Raw genomic sequence first — 22,431 nt, forward strand, 5'->3', positions numbered from 1 at the left:
TAGCCTGGATAACACAGCAAGACCCTGTGCCTTATTTTTTAATTTATGTTATTTTTTTACTACTTATGCTTATTTATCTATTTATTTATTTTTGAGACAGAGTCTTGCTGTGTAGCCCAGGCTAGAGTGCAGTGGTGCCATGTCAGCTCACTGCAAGCTCTGCCTCCCAGGTTGAAGCTATTTCCCTGCCTCAGCCTCTAGAGTAGCTGGGATTACAGGTGCACACCACCACGCACAGCTAATTTTTATATTTTTAGTAGAGACAGGGTTTCATTATGTTTGCCAGGCTAGTCTCAAACCCTGACCTCAAGTGATGCACCTGTCTCGGCCTCCCAAAGTGCTGGGATTACAGGTGTGAGCCACCTTGCTCAGGCTCCTTATGCTTGAAATGTGAGGTTTCATTAGGGAAAAATTTTCTTGTTGAATTTCTAACATGAAAAAATAATAGATTTAGCTGTAGATTAAATTAGTGGTCCTGGTAGTTTGGTACAATAAAATAAATGAAATGAAGTTGATAGCAGAGAGGAATCTTTGATGCTTTTGAACAATTTAAATAATGTAATATTTATTATATAAAGACCTGAAAATGTTCATTACATTATTTATTTATTTATTTATTTATTTATTTATTTATTTATTTATTTTGAGATGTAGTCTCACTCTGTCACCTAAGCTCGAGTGCAGTGGTGCAATCTCGCCTCACTGCAACCTCTGCTTCCCGGGTTCAAGCAATCCTCCTGTCTCAGCCTCCTGAGTAGCTGGGATTACAGGCGCACACCACCACACCTGGCTAATTTTTGTATTTTTAGTAGACACGGGGTTTCACCATGTTGGTCAGGCTGGTCTTGAACTCCTGACCTCATGATCCTCCTGCTATGGCTTCCCAAAGTGCTGGGGTTACAGGCATGAGCCACTGCACCTGGCCCATTACATTATTTTTTAAAAATCAGTGTGACTCTTTTGACAAATTAGAATGGTTTAATAATCTTGGTTATGCTGGGCATGGTGGCTCATGCCTGTAGTCCCAGCAATTTGGGAGTCCGAGGTCAGGAGTTTGAGACCAGCCTGGCCAACATGGTGAAACCCTGTCTCTACTAAAAATACAAAAATTAGCCGGGCATGGTGGGGGGCTCCTGTAATCCCAGCTACTCAGAAGGCTGAGGCAGGAGAATTGCTTGAACTCAGGAGGCAGAGGTCGCAGTGAGCCAAGATCACGCCATTGCACTCCAGCCTGGGGGGGCAACAGAGTGAGACTCTGTCTCAAAAAAATAATAAATAAATAAAAATAAAGTATAAAAAATTAAAATTGTGTGTTCAAATACATTAAATATATGGCAATGAAAAGGAGGCCTAGCATGACTGTCTGCATTTTGCTCCTACCCCTTCCTACCCTGTGGTGACATCTTCCAGGCTAACTGCTTTTTCTTCTTTCTGCACATAGGCCAAGCTATCTATGGGAGGGATTTAGCTTACAGTTTAACTTTAAAGCACAGATGATAATAATCCCTTCCCCAAACTAACCCCTGAGAAGATAGAGAGGTTGTATACACAAGTAACAGTGTTATGCTGAAGATTTATAAGAGCAGTGTGACCTGACAAAGGATGAACAATTTTCACCATCCCCTTGGGCTCTCACTGCAGCCCATGTCTGTCATTGTCAGACCTCTTCACCTCAAGCGCCTCCTTCTTCCTCCCTTCCCTAACGTACAAGGAGCCTGAAAATCATATTAATTTAAGATGGTTCTTTAGGATATTAGTTCACCATCTGTTCAGTTTGGTGGCTCTCTGGAATAAAGTCACCTTCCCTGCCCCTACACCTCAACCCTCGACTTATTGGCTGTCATGCAGCAAGCGGTGAGTGCAGTAAGCAGAGATCACACCACTGCACTCCAGTCTGGGTGACCCTGTCTCAAAAAAAAAAAAGAGAGAGAGAGAAAAAAATTTGGTTTTAGAACTAGACAAATTAAATGGGAGACTTACTTCCAATGAGACTTAGAAATGTCTAAATTTCTAAAATTTCTAAAAGAACTGAGAAAATTGCCTCCATTGAGGAAGTAAGCTGAAGGAGGTAAACTGTCATGTTTTCTGAATTGAGAAATATTGAGGAGGCTTTGTCTCTTTCACCTCCAGCTGCTCCTTCTCCTCCTGCCTCTGCACCTGCATAGTCTTTCTTACCTGAGCCTTCCTGTCCTTCCTTGCCTCTTCTTCCATCACCATCACCTAAGGAAAGTCCCCAGGGGTCTGGCCCCCTCCCTGAAACTTCTGTTCTGACAGCCCCTTTCAAGGTAAAACCCAAACCCACAGGAAGAGGGGAGCCTACCGTTGTGTATACCACTTCACCAAAACGTGAATTAAGAATATTATAAAGGACTTCCCTGATCTAAAGTTAAATACCTTTCACTCTTCTGTTTTTAAAGCAGGCTCCAAGATCCTGTAGGCTTTGGCAGAAATTTTGACTTAACTGTTGAAATCTTTGAGCCCAAATATTCTGATCTTTATCAATTAATTCACATGCTGGTGAAGAAGGGAAGGCCACTAACTGGTTGCAAAAGGTAAATTGGAAGGATTTTCAAAAAGGGACTGAAGCAGAACATGAAAGGTTCACATTTTCACCAAATATCTCCAAGTTGCCATTCCCCAGGTCCTTCCTAAAAATATAGATTGGAGGATAATTCAGCATTGTACTAAAAAGCCAGACAAATCTGTCTTTGCTTAACTAAAATGGTTTGAGAGCCAGGTGTGGTAGTTCATGCCTGTAATCCCAGCACTTTGGGAGGCTGAGGCGGGTGAATCACTTGAGGTCAGGAGTTCGAGTCCAGCCTGCCAACATGGTGAAACCCTGTCTCCACTAAAAATACAAAAATTACCCAGGTGGCTACTCAGGAGGCTGAAGCAAAAGAATTGCTTGAACCCAGGAGGTGGAGGTTGCAGTGAGCTGAGATCCTGCCACTGCAATACAGCCTGGGAGACAGAGTGAGACTCTGCCTCACAAAGAAAATAATAAAAAGAAAAAAGAAAAATACAAAAAAAAATAGCAGGGTAGTAGAAATATAATGCACATAAGAATGATAATCATGAAGACAATCTGATTCTAGAAGAGTAAGGGAACCTATTCCATTAGAGAGCCAACTGAAAACATCAAATCCCAGTTCACACCCCAGGGTGTGGGGTCACGTGCCTCTAGTCTCAGCTACTCGGGAGGATTAGTAAGGAGGTTTGCTTGAATTCATGAGATCAAGGCAGGAGTAAACCCTGATCATGCCACTGCACTCCAGCCTGGGTGACAGTGAGACCTTGTCTCAAAAACAAGCAAACAAACAAACAAACAAACAAAAACCCACAAAACCAAACAACAACAATTTGCCACCTCACTCTGAAATGACAGTGGCAAACATCACTTTGCTATTGGCAAATTAAAAGAAAAACACTCCCTCTTGCTATCAACCTGGCCTCTTGCTCTAACATGTCTGACCCATGGTTTAAAATGCCCAAAAGCTGATGTACTCAAATTGTAATACACTTACCTATTCTGCACCAGCATTTATTTTTGTCTGGAGGAGATCACCATCCATGGTCCTATAAATGTCTAACAGCATGGAATGATGAAGGGCAGTGTCTTTTAGGATATTTGGTTATATCTATATATAGGGCTCTGAAGAAACCCAACACTGGGGGAGTGCCGTCAAACTTTTCACTAGGCATGACCACTGCTCTATTTTAGATAGAGATTCTGTGGGGCAAAACCTGAGAATTATCTGCCTGGCTATCAAGAAGATAGCTCCTTGCAGTTTTTGGGGGAGAACACTTTTGCTTCAAGGGAGTGTTTCCTCCCAGGATTAGAAATCTTTCTGTAACCTCAGGAAATATTGCTGATGAAAACCAGGCATGGTGTGCTGCACAACTTGTAGTAATAAGGCAGAAGTTAAAAGGAAAAGACAAGTTTTCCTGTACTTGGCTGACTCCAAGACCTGCCATAGATAGAGCCCTAGCAGATCCTTGGTAACACGATCTGAAAAGTCAGAGCCCCGTGGAATGAGTTCCGGAGACTCTCTCAACACAGTCAGCCCCTAGCAAAGATAAGAGGAAAAAACAACAAATGCCTTTACTACCTTCTCTTTCCCCCTTTCCATTTCTAATTATTCAAGTTTTGTTAAGTTCCCGATTTCCCTTCAGTGCAGCTGCAAGGTCACCAGCTATACTTGCATTGCAAGACCTGTGACAGTTTCATTAGCTGACTTTGTTCTGCTTCTATAAGCCCTCTTGCCTGCCCCCAAGTTTCATGCCATCAAATTCCTTAGCTTAGAGATGTGGATTAGCTTAGAGATGTGGATCTCAAAGTGGTTCTCAGAGCAAGGGCATCAGGGTCACCTGGGAACGTGTTAGAAATGCAGATTCTCAGGTACCATCCCACATTTAATGAATCAGAAACTCAGAGTAGAGACCAGCAATTTGTTTGAACAAGTCCTTCAGGGATTCTGATACAGCTGATGTTTGAGAAACACTAGCTTTAGGTGAACGTAAGAGGGTCACGTTAGTATTTTTAAATCATTGAAAGTTGGTTTGTTTTGTTTTTTCTTAAGTGGGACTCATTTGTACTTCAATACACAGAATGGATATTTAGAGGAAGTCATTTTTGACCTAACACAGATGAGGACTTCCAATTGAATAGCGCTTTCTGATAATGGGGCTGCCCCCTACAAGTGAATAACTGGGTTTCTCTAGGCTGGAGCTGCAGACAGGTCACTATGTGTATGGAGGATTGTATTAATATCATCGTGGCTCTTTATAGCTCTGCATTACTAATATTCTGTTTTAAAGTCTCTCCTCAATATCCAATATCTCTGTGTTAATGATGGTAAGGACTGGGTAACAGTAACAATCATCCTGTTGTTGACAACAGATGATAAGAGAAAGCCCAACTTTACACTCTGTATAATCTTACCCCAATGCCCCATTCCTCGTCTAATTTTTTTTTACATGTTAACACATGACCTTGGCATTACTAAATAAGAAGCCCTCTCACTTAGAACCCGATGCGGTATGATAAAAATTATTTTGAGAACAATCAGGAGCTCTAGTTTTCAATTCTGCTTCTCTTCTCAAGTAGTTCTGTGCCTTAGTTTCTTCTTTGTAAATTTAAATGGTTGGAACCCAGGATCTGTGAAGTGTGATTCAAGCTGAAATTGTATGTACCCCACACTGAGTTTCTCTGCTATACCCCTAACCCATTCAACAATCACACCACCAGTTTTCAGGACTCACAGTAGGATAGCCATCTATCATTTGTTAACAGGTGTGCTCTTTCATCCAAACAAGAAACTCATGATTTCTGCAGTTTTTTATTCTAGCCAGGTTCTAGGTGCTGGCCTGGAACTATAAAAGGAACATTTCACAAAAAGTCATGACAATATACACGGGAAAGACAATTTCTTTGAATATCCATAATCTCAATATGGAGTCTGGCTGTGGATGGCCAAGAGATAGTTTCCTTATCTGGAAAAAGTTTTTAAATGAGGCTTGGTGGACGATATATCTTTGCATCATTACAAAGAAGAGAAAAGAGAAATCTCACAACTGAAGAAAGTGAAATCCACTTTACTTAATGCGGACCTCTGTCTCTGGTGTGCAGGTCCTCTGTGTCCAAAGATAATTAGCACTTTATAATGCTAATTATTATAATTATGTCTGAGAAAAAAATCATTAGAGGGTAGGTCCGTTCACTGATTTTCAGCTGCCCCCTCTATTTAAAAATAAGGTCATTTTTCTATGAAATAGCTTTAGGAGCTCAAAGCAGAAAGAGGGTTATAGAAAATCCTGTGTAGGTATAAGCCTGAGTTTTTAATATTCTTATAATTCTGTGATGTGTCTGGAAACTGAACCGGGAGGAAAACAGTGAACCTATTTAGTCCAGGAGAGTAGAAATCAGGACTCAGAAGAATAAACATTTCTGTAATAGTCAGCCCTCAAATAGTCATTCATTGACCTTCCACTGGGTGTCTGGCAATGTGCAAGCTGTTTCTAGATGCTACCTCATGTAACCACCATCACAGTTGCACATAGCAAGTACTAGTACTCCACTTTCATAGATTAGGAAGTAAAATCTTAGAAATTAGCTGCCCAGTGTCATGTATGTAGGAAAGGAAAGCTGGATTCTGATTCATATTTGCTGGCTCCAAAGCACTTGTTGTAAATACTTCACTATCCTGTATTTACACGTAAATGTACCATTTCTCTTAGGGGTCTTGAAATACTGAACCAAAGACTGGTGTAGGGGAAGGGCAGTTTAGAAATACCTGGAAATTTGGTTGTTTGAAGGAAGCCCACTCTCCGATGGTAGGAGATCAAGCTAACAGAATAGCTGAGAATATTTTCTGAGAGCCCCAGAAGTATAAATACGGTCTAGGGGGAAAAATTTGGGACACAGAGTGAAAATAGCCTGCCTCTGAAGACCAGCTTCATTTCTTTCCCTCTGGATGTTAATGAAAGAGCCTTTAACTTTGCCTGGCCTCAGTTACTAATTTCTAAAACAACTGCTGCTACTATTACTACGGATCTTACTGCTACTATGACCACCACCACCACCACATCAGTTACTGAGAACTGAACTAGATGCCAAGCAAAAATGGTAAACACTTCATATACATTATCTTTTTAAACACAAAATGTACTATTAATCCAGTTTTACATATAAGAAAACTGAGGCTCAAAGAGGCTAAGTAATTTGTATGTGAACATGCTTTACACTATGTAAAATACCTTATTAGTAGATATCACTATTATTAAGAACCTATCAGCCGGAGAGGAAGAATTGGCCTTTTATCTTTCTAAGATGCACAGTTGTCTTTCTGTTTAATGGTTTTTTAAAAATCCCCCTGTGACAAGCTCCAGAGGACAAATAATTTATTTCTTGGGGTGTATGGCTCTCTAAATGAATTAATTGATAGGCATCCCATTGTCAGTCTCAGGGATGTGGAAATAAAACAGACATGAGATGTTTTTTACCAAATGTGGGGAAAAGCAAGAGAGATCAGATTGTTGCTGTGTCTGTGTAGAAAGAAGTAGACATAGGAGACTCCATTTTGTTCTGTACTAAGAAAAATTCTTCTGCCTTGAGATTCTGTTCATCTATAACCTTACCCCCAACCCGGTGCTCTCCGAAACATGTGCTGTGTCAACTCAGAGTTAAATGGATTAAGGGCTGTGCAAGATGTGCTTTGTTAAACAGATGCCTGAAGGCAGCATGCTCCTTAAGAGTCATCACCACTCCCTAATCTCAAGTACCCAGGGACACAAACCCTGCGGAAGGCCGCAGGGACCTCTGCCTAGGAAAGCCAGGTATTGTCCAAGGTTTCTCCCCATGTGACAGTCTGAAATATGGCCTCGTGGGAAGGGAAAGACCTGACCGTCCCCCAGCCCGACACCCATAAAGGGTCTGTGCTGAGGAGGATTAGTATAAGAAGAAGGCATGCCTCTTGCAGTTGAGACAGGAGGAAGGCATCTGTCTCCTGCCTGTCCCTGGGCAATGGAATGTCTCGGTATAAAACCCGATTGTATGCTCCATCTACTGAGATAGGGAAAAACTGCCTTAGGGCTGGAGGTGGGACCTGCGGGCAGCAATACTGCTTTGTAAAGCATTGAGATGTTTATGTGTATGCATATCTAAAATCACAGCACTTAATCCTTTACATTGTCTATGATGCAAAGACCTTTGTTCACGTGTTTGTCTGCTGACCCTCTCCCCACTATTGTCTTGTGACCCTGACACAACCCCCCTTTGAGAAACACCCACGAATGATCAATAAATACTAAGGGAACTCAGAGGCTGGCGGGATCCTCCATATGCTGAACGCTGGTTCCCCGGGTCCCCTTATTTCTTTCTCTATACTTTGTCTCCGTGTCTTTTTCTTTCCTAAGTCTCTCGTTCCACCTTACGAGAAAGACCCACAGGTGTGTAGGGGCAACCCACCCCTACATCTGGTGCCCAACGTGGAGGCTTTTCTCTAGGGTGAAGGTACGCTCGAGCGTGGTCATTGAGGACAAGTCGACGAGAGATCCCGAGTACATCTACAGTCAGCCTTACGGTAAGCTTGTGCGCTCAGAAGAAGCTAGGGTGATAATGGGGCAAACTAAAAGTAAAATTAAAAGTAAATATGCCTCTTATCTCAGCTTTATTAAAATTCTTTTAAAAAGAGGGGGAGTTAAAGTATCTACAAAAAATCTAATCAAGCTATTTCAAATAATAGAACAATTTTGCCCATGGTTTCCAGAACAAGGAACTTTAGATCTAAAAGATTGGAAAAGAATTGGTAAGGAACTAAAAGAAGCAGGTAGGAAGGGTAATATCATTCCACTTACAGTATGGAATGATTGGGCCATTATTAAAGCAGCTTTAGAACCATTTCAAACAGAAGAAGAAAGCGTTTCAGTTTCTGACGCCCCTGGAAGCTGTTTAATAGATTGTAATGAAAAGACAAGGAAAAAATCCCAGAAAGAAATGGAAAGTTTACATTGCGAATATGTAGCAGAGCCGGTAATGGCTCAGTCAACGCAAAATGTTGACTATAATCAATTACAGGAGGTGATATATCCTGAAACGTTAAAATTAGAAGGAAAAGGTCCAGAATTAGTGGGGCCATCAGAGTCTAAACCACAAGGGCCAAGTCCTCTTCCAGCAGGTCAGGTGCCTGTAACATTACAACCTCAAACGCAGGTTAAAGAAAATAAGACCCAACCGCCAGTAACTTATCAATACCGGCCACCAGCTGAACTTCAGTATCGGCCACCCCCAGAAAGTCAGTATGGATATCCAGGAATGCCCCCAGCACCACAGGGCAGGGCGCCATACCCTCAGCCGCCCACTAGGAGACTTAATCCTACGGCACCACCTAGTAGACAGGGTAGTGAATTACATGAAATTATTGATAAATCAAGAAAGGAAGGAGATACTGAGGCGTGGCAATTCCCAGTAACGTTAGAACCGATGCCACCTGGAGAAGGAGTCCAAGAGGGAGAGCCTCTCACAGTTGAGGCCAGATACAAGTCTTTTTTGATAAAAATGCTAAAAGATATGAAAGAGGGAGTAAAACAGTATGGACCCAACTCCCCTTATATGAGGACATTATTAGATTCCATTGCCCATGGACATAGACTCATTCCTTATGATTGGGAGATTCTGGCAAAATCGTCTCTCTCACCCTCTCAATTTTTACAATTTAAGACTTGGTGGATTGATGGGGTACAAGAACAGGTCCGAAGAAATAGGGCTGCCAATCCTCCAGTTAACATAGATGCAGATCAACTATTAGGAACAGGTCAAAATTGGAGTACTATTAGTCAACAAGCATTAATGCAAAATGAGGCCATTGAGCAAGTTAGAGCTATCTGCCTTAGAGCCTGGGAAAAAATCCAAGACCCAGGAAGCACCTGCCCCTCATTTAATACAGTAAGACAAGGTTCAAAAGAGCCCTACCCTGATTTTGTGGCAAGGCTCCAAGATGTTGCTCAAAAGTCAATTGCCGATGAAAAAGCCCGCAAGGTCATAGTGGAGTTGATGGCATATGAAAACGCCAATCCTGAGTGTCAATCAGCCATTAAGCCATTAAAAGGAAAGGTTCCTGCAGGATCAGATGTAATCTCAGAATATGTAAAAGCCTGTGATGGAATCGGAGGAGCTATGCATAAAGCTATGCTTATGGTTCAAGCAATACCAGGAGTTGTTTTAGGAGGACAAGTTAGAACATTTGGAGGAAAATGTTATAATTGTGGCCAAATTAGTCACTTAAAAAAGAATTGCCCAGTCTTAAATAAACAGAATATAACTATTCAAGCAACTACAACAGGTAGAGAGCCACCTGACTTATGTCCAAGATGTAAAAAAGGAAAACATTGGGCTAGTCAATGTCGTTCTAAATTTAATAAAAATGGGCAACCATTGTCGGGAAATGAGCAAAGGGGCCAGCCTCAGGCCCCACAACAAACTGGGGCATTCCCAATTCAGCCATTTGTTCCTCAGGGTTTTCAGGGACAACAACCCCCACTGTCCCAAGTGTTTCAGGGAATAAGCCAGTTACCACAATACCACAATTGTCCCCCACCACAAGCGGCAGTGCAGCAGTAGATTTATGTACTCTACAAGCAGTCTCTCTGCTTCCAGGGGAGCCCCCACAAAAAATCCCCACAGGGGTATATGGCCCCCTGCCTGAGGGGACTGTAGGACTAATCTTGGAAAGATCAAGTCTAAATCTAAAAGGAGTTCAAATTCATACTGGCGTGGTTGATTCAGACTATAAAGGCGAAATTCAATTGGTTATTAGCTCTTCAATTCCTTGGAGTGCCAGTCCAGGAGACAGGATTGCTCAATTATTACTCCTGCCATATATTAAGGGTGGAAATAGTGAAATAAAAAGAATAGGAGGGCTTGGAAGCACTGATCCGACAAGAAAGGCTGCATATTGGGCGAGTCAGGTCTCAGAGAACAGACCTGTGTGTAAGGCCATTATTCAAGAAACAATTTGAAGGGTTGGTAGACACTGGAGCAGATGTCTCTATCATTGCTTTAAATCAGTGGCCAAAAAATTGGCCTAAACAAAAGGCTGTTACAGGACTTGTCAGCATAGGCACAGCCTCAGAAGTGTATCAAAGTACTGATATTTTACATTGCTTAGGGCCAGATAATCAAGAAAGTACTGTTCAGCCAATGATTACTTCAATTCCTCTTAATCTGTGGGGTCGAGATTTATTACAACAATGGAGTGCGGAAATCACCATGCCCGCTCCATTATATAGCCCCACGAGTCAAAAAATCATGACCAAGATGGGATATATACCAGGAAAGGGACTAGGAAAAAATGAAGATGGCATTAAAGTTCCAGTTGAGGCTAAAATAAATCAAGAAAGAGAAGGAATAGGGTATCCTTTTTAGGGGCGGCCACTGTAGAGCCTCCTAAGCCCATACCATTAACTTGGAAAACAGAAAAACCAGTGTGGGTAAATCAGTGGCCGCTACCAAAACAAAAACTGGAGGCTTTACATTTATTAGCAAATGAACAGTTAGAAAAGGGTCATATTGAGCCTTCATTCTCACCTTGGAATTCTCCTGTGTTTGTAATTCAGAAGAAATCAGGCAAATGGCGTATGTTAACTGACTTAAGGGCCGTAAACGCCGTAATTCAACCCATGGGTCCTCTCCAACCTGGGTTGCCCTCTCCGGCCATGATCCCAAAAGATTGGCCTTTAATTATAATCGATCTAAAAGATTGCTTTTTTACCATCCCTCTGGCGGAGCAGGATGGCGAAAAATTTGCCTTTACTATACCAGCCATAAATAATAAAGAACCAGCCACCAGGTTTCAGTGGAAAGTGCTACCTCAGGGAATGCTTAATAGTCCAACTATTTGTCAGACTTTTGTAGGTCGAGCTCTTCAACCAGTTAGAGACAAGTTTTCAGACTGTTATATTATTCATTATATTGATGATATTTTATGTGCTGCAGAAACGAAAGATAAATTAATTGACTGTTATACATTTCTGCAAGCAGAGGTTGCCAACGCAGGACTGGCAATAGCATCTGATAAGATCCAAACCTCTACTCCTTTTCATTATTTAGGGATGCAGATAGAAAATAGAAAAATTAAGCCACAAAAAATAGAAATAAGAAAAGACACAATAAAAACACTAAATGATTTTCAAAAATTGCTGGGAGATATTAATTGGATTCGGCCAACTCTAGGCATTCCTACTTATACCATGTCAAATTTGTTCTCTATCTTAAGAGGAGACTCATACTCAAATAGGAAAAGAATGTTAACCCCAGAGGCAACAAAAGAAATTAAATTAGTGGAAGAAAAAATTCAGTCAGCGCAAATAAATAGAATAGATCCCTTAGCCCCACTCCAACTTTTGATTTTTGCCACTGCACATTCTCCAACAGGCATCATTATTCAAAATACTGATCTTGTGGAGTGGTCATTCCTTCCTCACAGTACAGTTAAGACTTTTACATTGTACTTGGATCAAATAGCTACATTAATTGGGCAGACAAGCTTATGAATAATAAAATTATGTGGAAATGACTCAGACAAAATAGTTGTCCCTTTAACCAAGGAACAAGTTAGACAAGCCTTTATCAATTCTGGTGCATGGCAGATTGGTCTTGCTAATTTTGTGGGAATTATTGATAACCATTACCCAAAAACAAAAATCTTCCAGTTCTTAAAATTGACTACTTGGATTCTACCTAAAATTACCAGACGTGAACCTTTAGAAAATGCTCTAACAGTATTTACAGATGGTTCCAGCAATGGAAAAGCGGCTTACACAGGGCCGAAAGAACGAGTAATCAAAACTCCGTATCAATCGGCTCAAAGAGCAGAGTTGGTTGCAGTCATTACAGTGTTACAAGATTTTGACCAACCTATCAATATTATATCAGATTCTGCATATGTAGTACAGGCTACAAGGGATGTTGAGGAAGGTAGTCAGGGAGTGTGGAGGATGTGGGTGGGAGGGGGTGAGGTTGAGAGCAGGAGTACACTGTGGTCTTCCGTCTTCTACCTCATTGGACCAGGTGCTGCTCTCCCTCTGGTGGTCTGCTTTCAGCCTGGGAAATCAGGCCGGCGCCCTGATCTTCCTGACTCTCATTTTGTGAGGAACCTGAACGGATGAGCCATCGCTCTTGTCCCACACGTTCTGTCCAAAAGGTGCCCTCCTCTCTGCTTGCTCGGGGGCCTGCCCTCTGAGCTCTGGCACTCAGGCTGGGATGCCGCTCAGTACAGAGGCTCTGCAGCCCTGCAGGGGTCTGACTGTTCCACACCAGCAGGATAAAGGCCACAGGGCATGCTGTGGTGGAAAAGCATGCAGAGGTGTGGGCTGAAGGCCTATCTTTCCACAGTCCCTTTGAAGACACCATGGAAGTAGGCACCCCCTTGACAGACAAGGTGGCCCAAGGCCTGGCTTCACATGCAGGCTCTTGGGTCCCAGCGGGTCATCTCTGTGCCTGGTATAGCCAACTGCTTCACGCATCTTACCCGGTTTCCTCTCCTCCACAACCCAAGCTCCTCCTCGACCCCCTTGCTCAGCTGTCCTCAGGACAGCAAGATCCCCAGCCCTTGGAAAAGCCCATCTCTAGTGCTTGGGGAGGGAGTTGGGTTCAGGTGGTCTAACCACAGAAGAACAGAGAACCTGAGGCAGGAGGAAATCCCTTCCCTTGCTGGGTCTCTTGGCACAGCCCATCCAGGGGTCTGGGTCAGGGTCCAGGTATACTCTACCCTCCTTGAGGACCTGGGTTTTCAGGCCCCCGAGGTTGGTCAATGTGGAGTCTTTCCCACTGTTCATCTGGAAACTGAAGGAATATCCCATGGGGCCCTCTCTTACTCATTAGAGACACCAAGAAAATACTCCAGCAGAAACTGGGTGCAGTGTATCAGACTGCTATAATTACAATTGCAGGGTGTGGAGGTCAGATACGTTTTGTGACTATTTTCTCTCTGTGTCTTGCTTGCCTTTTCACTTTCTCAGTGGTATCTTTTGATGAGAAGGTGTGGCTAATGTTGATGAAGTCTCATTTATCATGTCTTCCTCATATATGCATTTTTTCTGTGTCCTGCTTGTTGGTAGGCTAACCTTTGCCTGCCAACAAGTCAAAGTATCCTTGAAAAGCTTTATATCTTTAACTTTTCAATTTTGGTGTGTAATGCACCTGAAATTACTTTTTGTGTGTAGTGTGAGGGAGAATAACATTGTTGGTCTCCCCCACCTCCATATAGAAGTTCATTAATTGAAATGATTTATTTTCTTTTATTGAACTGCTTTTATTGAAAACCCATTTATTGACCGTATAGCTGTGGATCAATTTCAGCTCTTTTAACTCAGGCTGTTTATCTGTTTGTCACTCCTGATGCCTTGTCTCTAATAGCTTATAGTAAGCCTTAAAGTCAGATAGTACAAGTCCTTGTTCTTTCTCACACATTGCAATAAATTTTGAAATAGCTAATAACTCATGAAACCATCACACACATCAGGATATGCTGTCACTTCATTCCTTTCTGATATGGTTTGGCCGTGCCCTCACCCAAATCTCAACTTGAATTGTATCTCCCAGAATTCCCATGTGTTGTGGGAGGAACTTAGGAGCAGGTAATTGAATCATGGGGGCGGGTCTTTCCTGTGCTATTCTCCTGATAGCGAGTAAGTCTCACTATCTGATGGGTTTCTCAGGGGTTTCTGCTTTGGCTTCTTCCTCATTTTCTCTTGCTGCTGCCTTGTGAGAAGTGCCTTTTGCCTCCCGCCATGATTCTGAGGCCTCCCCAGTCATATGGAAATGTAAGTCCAATTAAACCTCTTTTTGGTCCTGGACTCTGTGATGTATTTGTCAGCAGCATGAAAACAGACTAATACACTCTCATTTCTGAGTGGGACACATGCTGTCACTCACATATGCTGGTTGCTGACTTGTGACGGAAGATTCTCTATTGTACCCTCTGGGGACAATACATCTCCAGTTGCCTGTGGGGAGGATGAACATGCAAAAAATCCACAACACTCAGCACAGTGTCTGGATTTAGTCCCATTAGTCTGAATGGGACTAATGTCCTTATAAAAGGGACCCTGGGGAGCTCTCTCGCCCTCTTTCTGCCCCCTGAGGATACAGTGAGAAGGTGGCGGTCTATAACCAGACCAAAAGTCCTCACCATAACCCTACCATGTCGGCACCTTGATCTCAGACTTCCAACCTCCAGAACTGTGAGAAATCAATTTCTGTTGTGAATCAGCCACCCAGTTTATGGCACGTTGTTATAGAAGCCCGAACTAAGACAGAGATGAAGTCCCATGGAGGGTCTCTAATTTGCTAAGCTGGTCATCAGGCGGGATATTGCCAGTCAGAAACAGGAAGAGCTGACATTTTGTGTATATGAAGGAAGATAGTGGACAGGCCCATTGTGTCGGCGCCTTGGCAAACTGGAGACAGAAACTTGATTCACCATTGCCAGCCACGGGAGGACTGTGAGGACCTCCAGAGGAGGTTAGGTCGACTTCATGGTAACTTTAGATCCGGAAACCTCCCAGGATTTTTCTTGTCTTCCCTTTGATCTCTCTTCCACCTACCCAACAGGACAGGACTCGCCGCCTTTCTTTCCCGGCAGAAAGGGGTCCGTTGGGGACAAGACCAAAGTGAGCAGCTGGTTTCCCCTACGTGTCCTTCCGCACCTGGGCATCTCGGGAACTCAGGCTGACCCGACACCTAACTCCCAGCGAGTGGGACCAGCAGGAGCCTGGAAGAGCGCGCGCAGCGAGGTGGAAGTTGGGCGCCGGGGGTCGAGAACCGCGGTCAAACCCTCTTTTTCCAGAGGCACCGCGCACCTGCCCCCGGGGATACCGAAGGAAGTGGCCCATAAAGCTTCTCTGCAACCGAAAGAGGCCTGAAGCTCCAGGAGGGCCAAGAGGAGGCTTGTTGAGAGAACCCAGCCCTCTGCCTGGCTGGCCCTGGTGAACAGCCTCGGAAGAGGCTGATTTGGAGGACAGAACGGAAGAAAAGACCTAAAGGTTTCGAATCTCGTGACGTAGAGATGTTAAAAACCTCCAATCCTAAGGTCCAACTGTGCGGGGGAGCGAGGGGGTCTCAAGCTGGATGGACCCCTGAGCCTTCATCTGGAGAGTCCTCTGCACAAGCTCAGAGCAGGACAACGCGCATCAGTGGTTCTCAAGAGGGGGCAACTTCGCCCTTACACACCTCTCCCATCCCGGCTGGGACACTAGGTCACGAGTGGGGGAAGCGGGGAGGGAGAATGTTAACCCCCTGGCATGTATCGAGTCAGCGGAGGCGACGGCTGCTGCTAAACACCTTACAACACACGGCAGGGCCCCTCCCCTACCCCGAAGTAGCCATTCCGCAGAGGTGGAGAGACTCGCGTGTAGCTCAATGCCCACGCACTTAGCCGATGGGAAATCACAAATTGATGACCAGTTGGCTCTTGGATCTGAGGAAAAAACTCCAGCGTCAGAGGGAAGTCTCGAAGTTTTGCCCGGAGCAAACGGAAGGGTGGCGTTGCCATCGCCTAAGATGGGAATATGGCAGGTGTCACAGGTTGCAGGGGAAGGTCGGAGTCCAGCTGAGGGCCCAGGAGCCTTCGTGGAAAGAGTTTCCCATCCAGCCCGTCTCGGTTTCCGCATCCGTCGGATTCCTTATGATGTTGAGGGTGCTGGCGTCTGGGTCCTTTATGATACAGAGGGTGCCCCCGTCTCACCCTGGGCGCCTCCGCGCTCCCGCCTCCTCCAGGCAACCTGGTGCGCGGCTCCGGACCTGGCGACCCACGACCGGCTGGTCACTTGCTGCCACCTCGCAAAGGCGCATCTCTAGTCCAGTGGTGAGCTGCGGCCGGGTCGCTGCAACTCGCTCCAGGACTCGGGACTCGTGGCCTTGGTGTCCCTCGCGGAGCCCTCGGTGTGTCGCCTGCAGGCTCTTTTTTTGAAGAAAGGAGGGAGGGAATGGCCTTGTGAGAGACTCCAGGAGCAAAGAGCGACCCTCACTAGGCCCAAGTCCTCCCAGAGCTCAGGGAAGCTGTCGCTTCTGACGGAAGAAGGGAGAGAAAGCTCCCTCTTGTGTGTCCCTGGTGGTCTAGTGGCTAGGATTCGGCGCTTTCACCGCCGCGGCCCGGGTTCGATTCCCGGTCAGGGAATTGTTTTACACTGGCCGCTCTCCCGCAGGAATCTTCCTTCACTACGCTGTCAGCCGGCCTGCTCCAAGGGCCAGAGGCAGAAGAGTCTCCGCAGCGAGGGGCAAAGCCGGGCGAAGGAGGGCAAGTGCTGGTGGACCACCTCTCACGACCCACCGCTCCTATTTCTCTCCGTGTCCGTCATCCGCGGAAGCAGCTTTAGAGAGCGACTGAGCGTCTCGCTCAGGTGTACACAGCCGGGCAGAGATGCCAGCCCCCATGGAGCTGCACCCAATAAGCCCACACTCTTTCCCGTCGCCACCCCGGAGGCGCCTATCGCGCTGAGCTGCGAATAACTAAGAGAGAGGCCAAGCCAAGTCGTGGCGTTTGTGGCAGCCCCGGACACCAGCACCAGTCAGTCAGCGGAGCCTCCTCACCTCCGTTGCCAGGGAAGGCGCTCGTTAGGCCTTGGGAAGAGGCGACCGGAGGCGAAGCCCGCGAATTTGTTAGGGGGGTAAGCGGCGGGTGAGGTCCTCGAGGGCGGTCCCGTTTGCTGATTGAGCGGTAGAGGGAGGCGATGTTCGCTGACCCAACAAGGACAGCAGGTGGAGTAGGCACAGATGGAAAACTGCTGCCGGTGCCCTAAGCAGAAGGCAGGTGGAAAAATCAGCACTAGGACGTCGAAGCGATGGTCCCACAGTCAAATCCCACGATGTCTACACTCTACCAAGCACTTGCGCACGCTCCCCCTTTTCCATTCAGTACTCCCAAGAGGGGTTCGGAAGAACCCCGAGTCCACTGTAAGCTCAGGGGAGAGAGGAAGCCAGGGAGGTGAAGGGCGCAGACTCGGCAGAGGCGGCGGGCAGAACCGCGGGGGTGAGAGGGCGCGGTGGCTGCGGGGCAGGAGCCGCTGCTGAGAGGCTGCCTGGGTTGTCTTGTGGGGTGACTGTCGGTGGAATCTTTGGTGGAGAGTGGTTTGGAAGACTGGCGAGGGGCCGCAGTGGGGAGGGTGGTGATCCTGAGCGACCGGCCAGGGCGAGGAGGCTGTGCTGTCCCTGCAGGCCATGTGCTCATTTCCACTTACCTGGCAGGGGATAGACCGTGGTCACGAAGGCGGTTCTCCCAGAGTGAAGCTTCTTCATCGTACTCTAGAGTTGCTGATCCCTGTGATTTCCTCCATGTGGGAAACGGTGTTTGTGCTAGAAGAGGCTGCGCTCTTTACCTGACACAACGGGGTTTAAGACTGACATCGCCTCACGCCCACCCGAAAACGTTTACATGGCTTCCTTGTCTCTTTTTCTTTTCTGTCCTAAAGTCGCCTCATCTTCACATCCCCTCTTTTATTTCTTCCACACTCGAGAGTGTCTCTCTCATTAAAAGCTCCACCAAATATTTGAAATATCTCAACCAGAAAGACTGCAATAAATACATTATTTCATTCGTGGAAGGTACAGACCAGCTAGATTGAGAGTTGCTTGATATTTTCTTTTAAACGGTGAGGCATAGAGCACTTCGAAGGTTTCTCTTTGGGCCACTGTTTGTGTACTCTTGGGTTTCCTTCTTTTCCCCAGACAGTATGGCGCTGTGGGGCCAGGGGTAAACCCTGCTTTCCGGCTTTCTGGCTGCAGATAAAGGCCGCAGCTGCTGCAGGAATCAAAAGCAAACCAAAAGACACTTGGGTTCGCCCCTGTGGGTCCAAGATAGAGTCTGACTGTACCAGGATTCGGATTAGAACAGAGGTTGCTGCAGGCACAACGCAGACTACTAACCACTAGAGAATCCCAAGGCGCCCCACACCTACTGCCCGTCGTTTTGCTTTCCCACCCCTCTATTATTTATTTATATATTTTTTGAGAGACAGGATTTCGCTTTGTCGCCCAGGCTGGAGGGCAGCGGCACGATCTCGGCTCACTGCTACCTCCGCCCCTTAGGTTCAAGCGATTCTCCTGCCTCAGCCTCCTCAGTAGCTGAGACTACAAACGTGCACCACCACGCCCAGCTAATTTTTGTATTTGTAGTAGAGACGAGCTTTCACCATGTTGGCCCGGCTGGTCTCGAACTCCTGACTTCAAGTGAGTGATCCACCCACCTCGGCCTCCCAAAGTGCTGGAATTACAGGCGTGAGCCACCGCCCCTGGTCCCCCCGATTTTTTTTATTAACGTAAAAACATTATGCGATTTTTACTTCTTGATTCTTGGGCAGCTACAGGTTCTTGTGATTTTTCTCTCACATCTTCTCCCCATTTCCCCCTCTCGATTCTGATACATGTCCCATCTTCTCTGCATCCAGCCGGTGCCCTCTGCACGGGCATCCTGGGCTGTCCCATTGTCTAGTCCTGGTCTCCCCTGCTTCTCCCTCCTCCTTTTCACATTTTCCCTTTTGACTCCCCTGCCTCTTTCCCGCTCCCGCCCCACCGACCCCATCTACTGAAGCCGAGTTGAGTGAAGGGAGAGCAAGCGGAGCAGATGATTGCCTGAAGGCGGCGCAAAAGAACAGAAAGAGCTACCCTGAGAACCGTCGGGGAGTTCAGCTTCCCTTGGGCCCCACTTGGCTCAGGCTGGGGTCGCAGATCCAGGCATTTCCAGAGGCACTGGCTTCTGAAGCAGGCGTGGGTGAACGCAGGGTGAAGGCCATTCGGCCGCCCTTCTGGCTTCAGAGTCACGCAATGCACGCGTTTCTAACGTGTAACAACACGACTAGTCTACTCAGCCTGTCCGGTTTTCTGAAGCTTTGTAGTCTGCATAGTTGTCCCGCAGAAAGCGAATGGCAACTCCTAGGGTTTAGTGATTGCTTAATCTATATAGAGATGAAAGCAAGCGATTGAGATTGTCTCTGTGGCGCAATCGGTCAGCGTGTTCGGCTGTTAACCATAAGGTTGGTGGTTTGAGACCACCCAGGGAAGTGATTTTAAATGTTGGTGGTTGTGACAAGTCGCAGTGCCTCACGCCTATTAATCCCAACACTTTGATAGGCCGACGTAGGGGAAGCCTCCACGGAGCTCAGAAGTTCAAGACCAGTGAGAATCCCATCTCATTTTTTAAAAAAAGTTGCAGCTGTATCTCTCTCCTCAAACCTATCACTGTATTTAAAAGTGAAAGACTGCTTCCTTGTGTCTTGTGCATCCCATGAGGACAGACAGCAGAAGGTCCCCCTCCCAGCCTCCTAGAAAATAAGATCTCTGCAGCACAAACTAGCTTGTATATACGGGAAACAAAGTATTTGAAGAAGCAAACTTCAAAAATTCTGCCTTGCTTTCCACAAAAATTAACCCATCACAGTCTGCCTTGAAGTGGCATCATACCTCTTCACATGACTCCTCTCCCTGCCTTTATGCTATTGTCATGCTTTTTACTTTACACCTGTTATAAACCTTACACTCCATCTCTGTTACTTTCAAGAGTCAGATGTGTTTTTGTTTGTTTGTTTTTGTTTTTTTGTTGTTGGTGGTGGTGTTTTTAAGAGGAGTCTTACTCTATTGGACAGGCTGGAGGGCAGTGGCACAGTCTTGGCTTACTGAAACCTCTGCTTTCTGGGCTCGACTCATTCTCCTGACTCAGACTCCTGAGTAGCAGAGATTACACGCTTGGGCCACCATATCTGACTAATTTTTGAATTTTTCATAGAGAGGAAGGTTCACCATATTGGCCAGGCTGGTCTCGAACTCCTGACCTCAAGTGATCCACCTTCCTCGGCCTCCCAAAGTGCCGGGATTCCAGGCGTGAGCCATCGTGCCCGGCTAAACAGTCAGATGTTAAAATTATATATTTGCCTTTGTAGATGTCATTTCTAGTGTCTTTTATTTTTTCATCCAGATTTTCATCTGGTGTCAGTTTCCTTCTGCCTGGAGGACTCCTTTAACTTGTCTATTAGGTGTCTTAAACTTGCACTATCATTCACTGATGCTCTGTTCGTTAAAAAAAAAAAAAAAAAAATTGTTGGCCGGGTGCGGTGGCTCACGTCTGTAATCCCAGCAATTTGGGAGGCCGAGGCGGGTGGATCAGGAGGTCAGGAGATCCAGACCATCCTGGCTAACACAGTGAAACCCCATCTCTACCAAGAATACAAAAAATTAGCTGGCCGTGGTGGTGGGCACCTGTAGTCCCAGCTACTCAGGAGGCTGAGGCGGGAGAATAGTGTGAACCCAGGAGGCGGAGCTTGGAACCTGTCAAAAGGCATTCTTAGCCTTAAAAGAAAAGCCAGGGACATCCCTTGCCTCAGGACTCTCGAACTTAGAAAAATCTTTCACCCTCTATGTGGATGAATAACAAGGGACAGCTTTGGATGTTCTAACTCAAAGGTTGAGGAATTACTTTGGACCAGTGGCTTATTTCTCTAAACAGCTAGACCAGGTGGCAGCTGGGTGACCAGAAAGCTTGAGATCTGTGGCTACCATCACTCTATTGTTAGAAGAAACCACTAAGTTTACCTTGGGACAACAATTAGATGCCATACCACCACACCCCCACCCCCTGCCACCCCATGAAGTACAGTGCAGAGGGTCCTAGAGGCAAAAGTACACCAATGGCTAACAGGGGGCCAGTTACTTAAATATCAGACCCTTCTGCTTGACACCCCAGATGTTACCCTGAAAGTATGCTGATTTTTAAACCCTGCTACTCTGTTGCTGCACCTCACATCTCAAGAAACAGATCCCAAACTCATTGACTCCTGTGTGGAAACCACGGAAGAGCTCTACTCTAGAAGTCCCAACCTTGAAGACAAGCTCTTGTCTAACCCAAATGTTGAGTGGTTTAGAGATGGAAATAGCTATATTCATGAGGGAGTAAGAAAGGAAGCTTAGCCAACAAGAAATCATTGAGGCCAAGGGTTTACCTTCTCAGACTTCTGCTCCAAAAGCAGAATTAGCTGCTCTAATTAGGGCCTTCCAACCATGAAAAGACTTAAGCTGGGCACGGTGGCTCACCCCTGTAATCCCAGCATTTTGGGAGGCCAAGGTGGGTGGATCACCTGAGGTTCCTCCCAGGAACCTGGCCTCACAGGTTCACGCCATTCTCCTGCCTCAGCCTCCAGAGTAGCTGGGACTACAGGTGCCTGCCACCGCACCTGGCTAATTGTTTGTAAATTTTTTAGTACAGATGGGGTTTCACCATGTTAGTCAGGATGGTCTTGATCTCCTGACCTCGTGACCACCCACCTGGGCCTCCCGAAGTACTGAGATTATGTGTGTGAGCCACCGTGCCCGGCCCCTGAAGCCTTTCTTTTTAAAAAGCTTTCCCACCTTTATTACTGCCTTCAAGTCTCTGCCAAAACACAAATAACAGTGACTGACTCCCTGCTATAGCAAGCTCAGAATAAATAGCTTTTGCTTTTTTTCATTTGGTTGGTCTTTGTTTATTTGCAGAAGCTTCAATGTAGAGTTGACAAGGACTCCAGTCTTTGACCAAACGTTAGTAGTTTCCTCTGAGCCCTTTTCTCTGTTATTTCTTTGCCTGCCAAGTCTAGTTTTACGAAAGAATACTGTTGAGTCTAGTTCAGCAAGAGTCCTCGCAACCACCTTTGATAGCTAATCAAGTTCCTATTAGTAATTTTCCATCCACTGACTTTCTTATCTTGCCAATTGGCTATAATCTTCAACTCCTCCTGCTGTATTCGAGGTTGAGCCCAGTTGTCTACTGGTCTCTCTTGCCTACTGTAGTACATACAATAACATCTGTCTCATGTTTTTAAGAAGTGTCCAGTGCAGCCCCTCAGAAACTACCTTTGCAAAATTATGACAACAAGAGAAAGCTGACATGGCTGACTCCATCTTGGTTCTAGCCT

General features: G+C 45.7%; 1 protein-coding gene and 1 non-coding gene across 5 annotated transcripts in view; both read left to right on the top strand.

Moving 5' to 3' along the window:
- The window catches only part of LOC115930164 (neuroblastoma breakpoint family member 9), a 469,129-nt gene that overhangs the window by 432,100 nt on the left and 14,598 nt on the right, over positions 1 to 22,431 (top strand). The gene's annotated exons all lie outside the window — the stretch shown is intronic.
- Positions 16,602 to 16,673, top strand: TRNAE-UUC (transfer RNA glutamic acid (anticodon UUC)). The gene has a single exon. It is a non-coding gene; the product is annotated as a tRNA-Glu (tRNA).

This window comes from Gorilla gorilla, chromosome 1 (assembly GCF_029281585.2).
Source record: "Gorilla gorilla gorilla isolate KB3781 chromosome 1, NHGRI_mGorGor1-v2.1_pri, whole genome shotgun sequence".
NCBI lineage: Eukaryota > Metazoa > Chordata > Mammalia > Primates > Hominidae > Gorilla > Gorilla gorilla.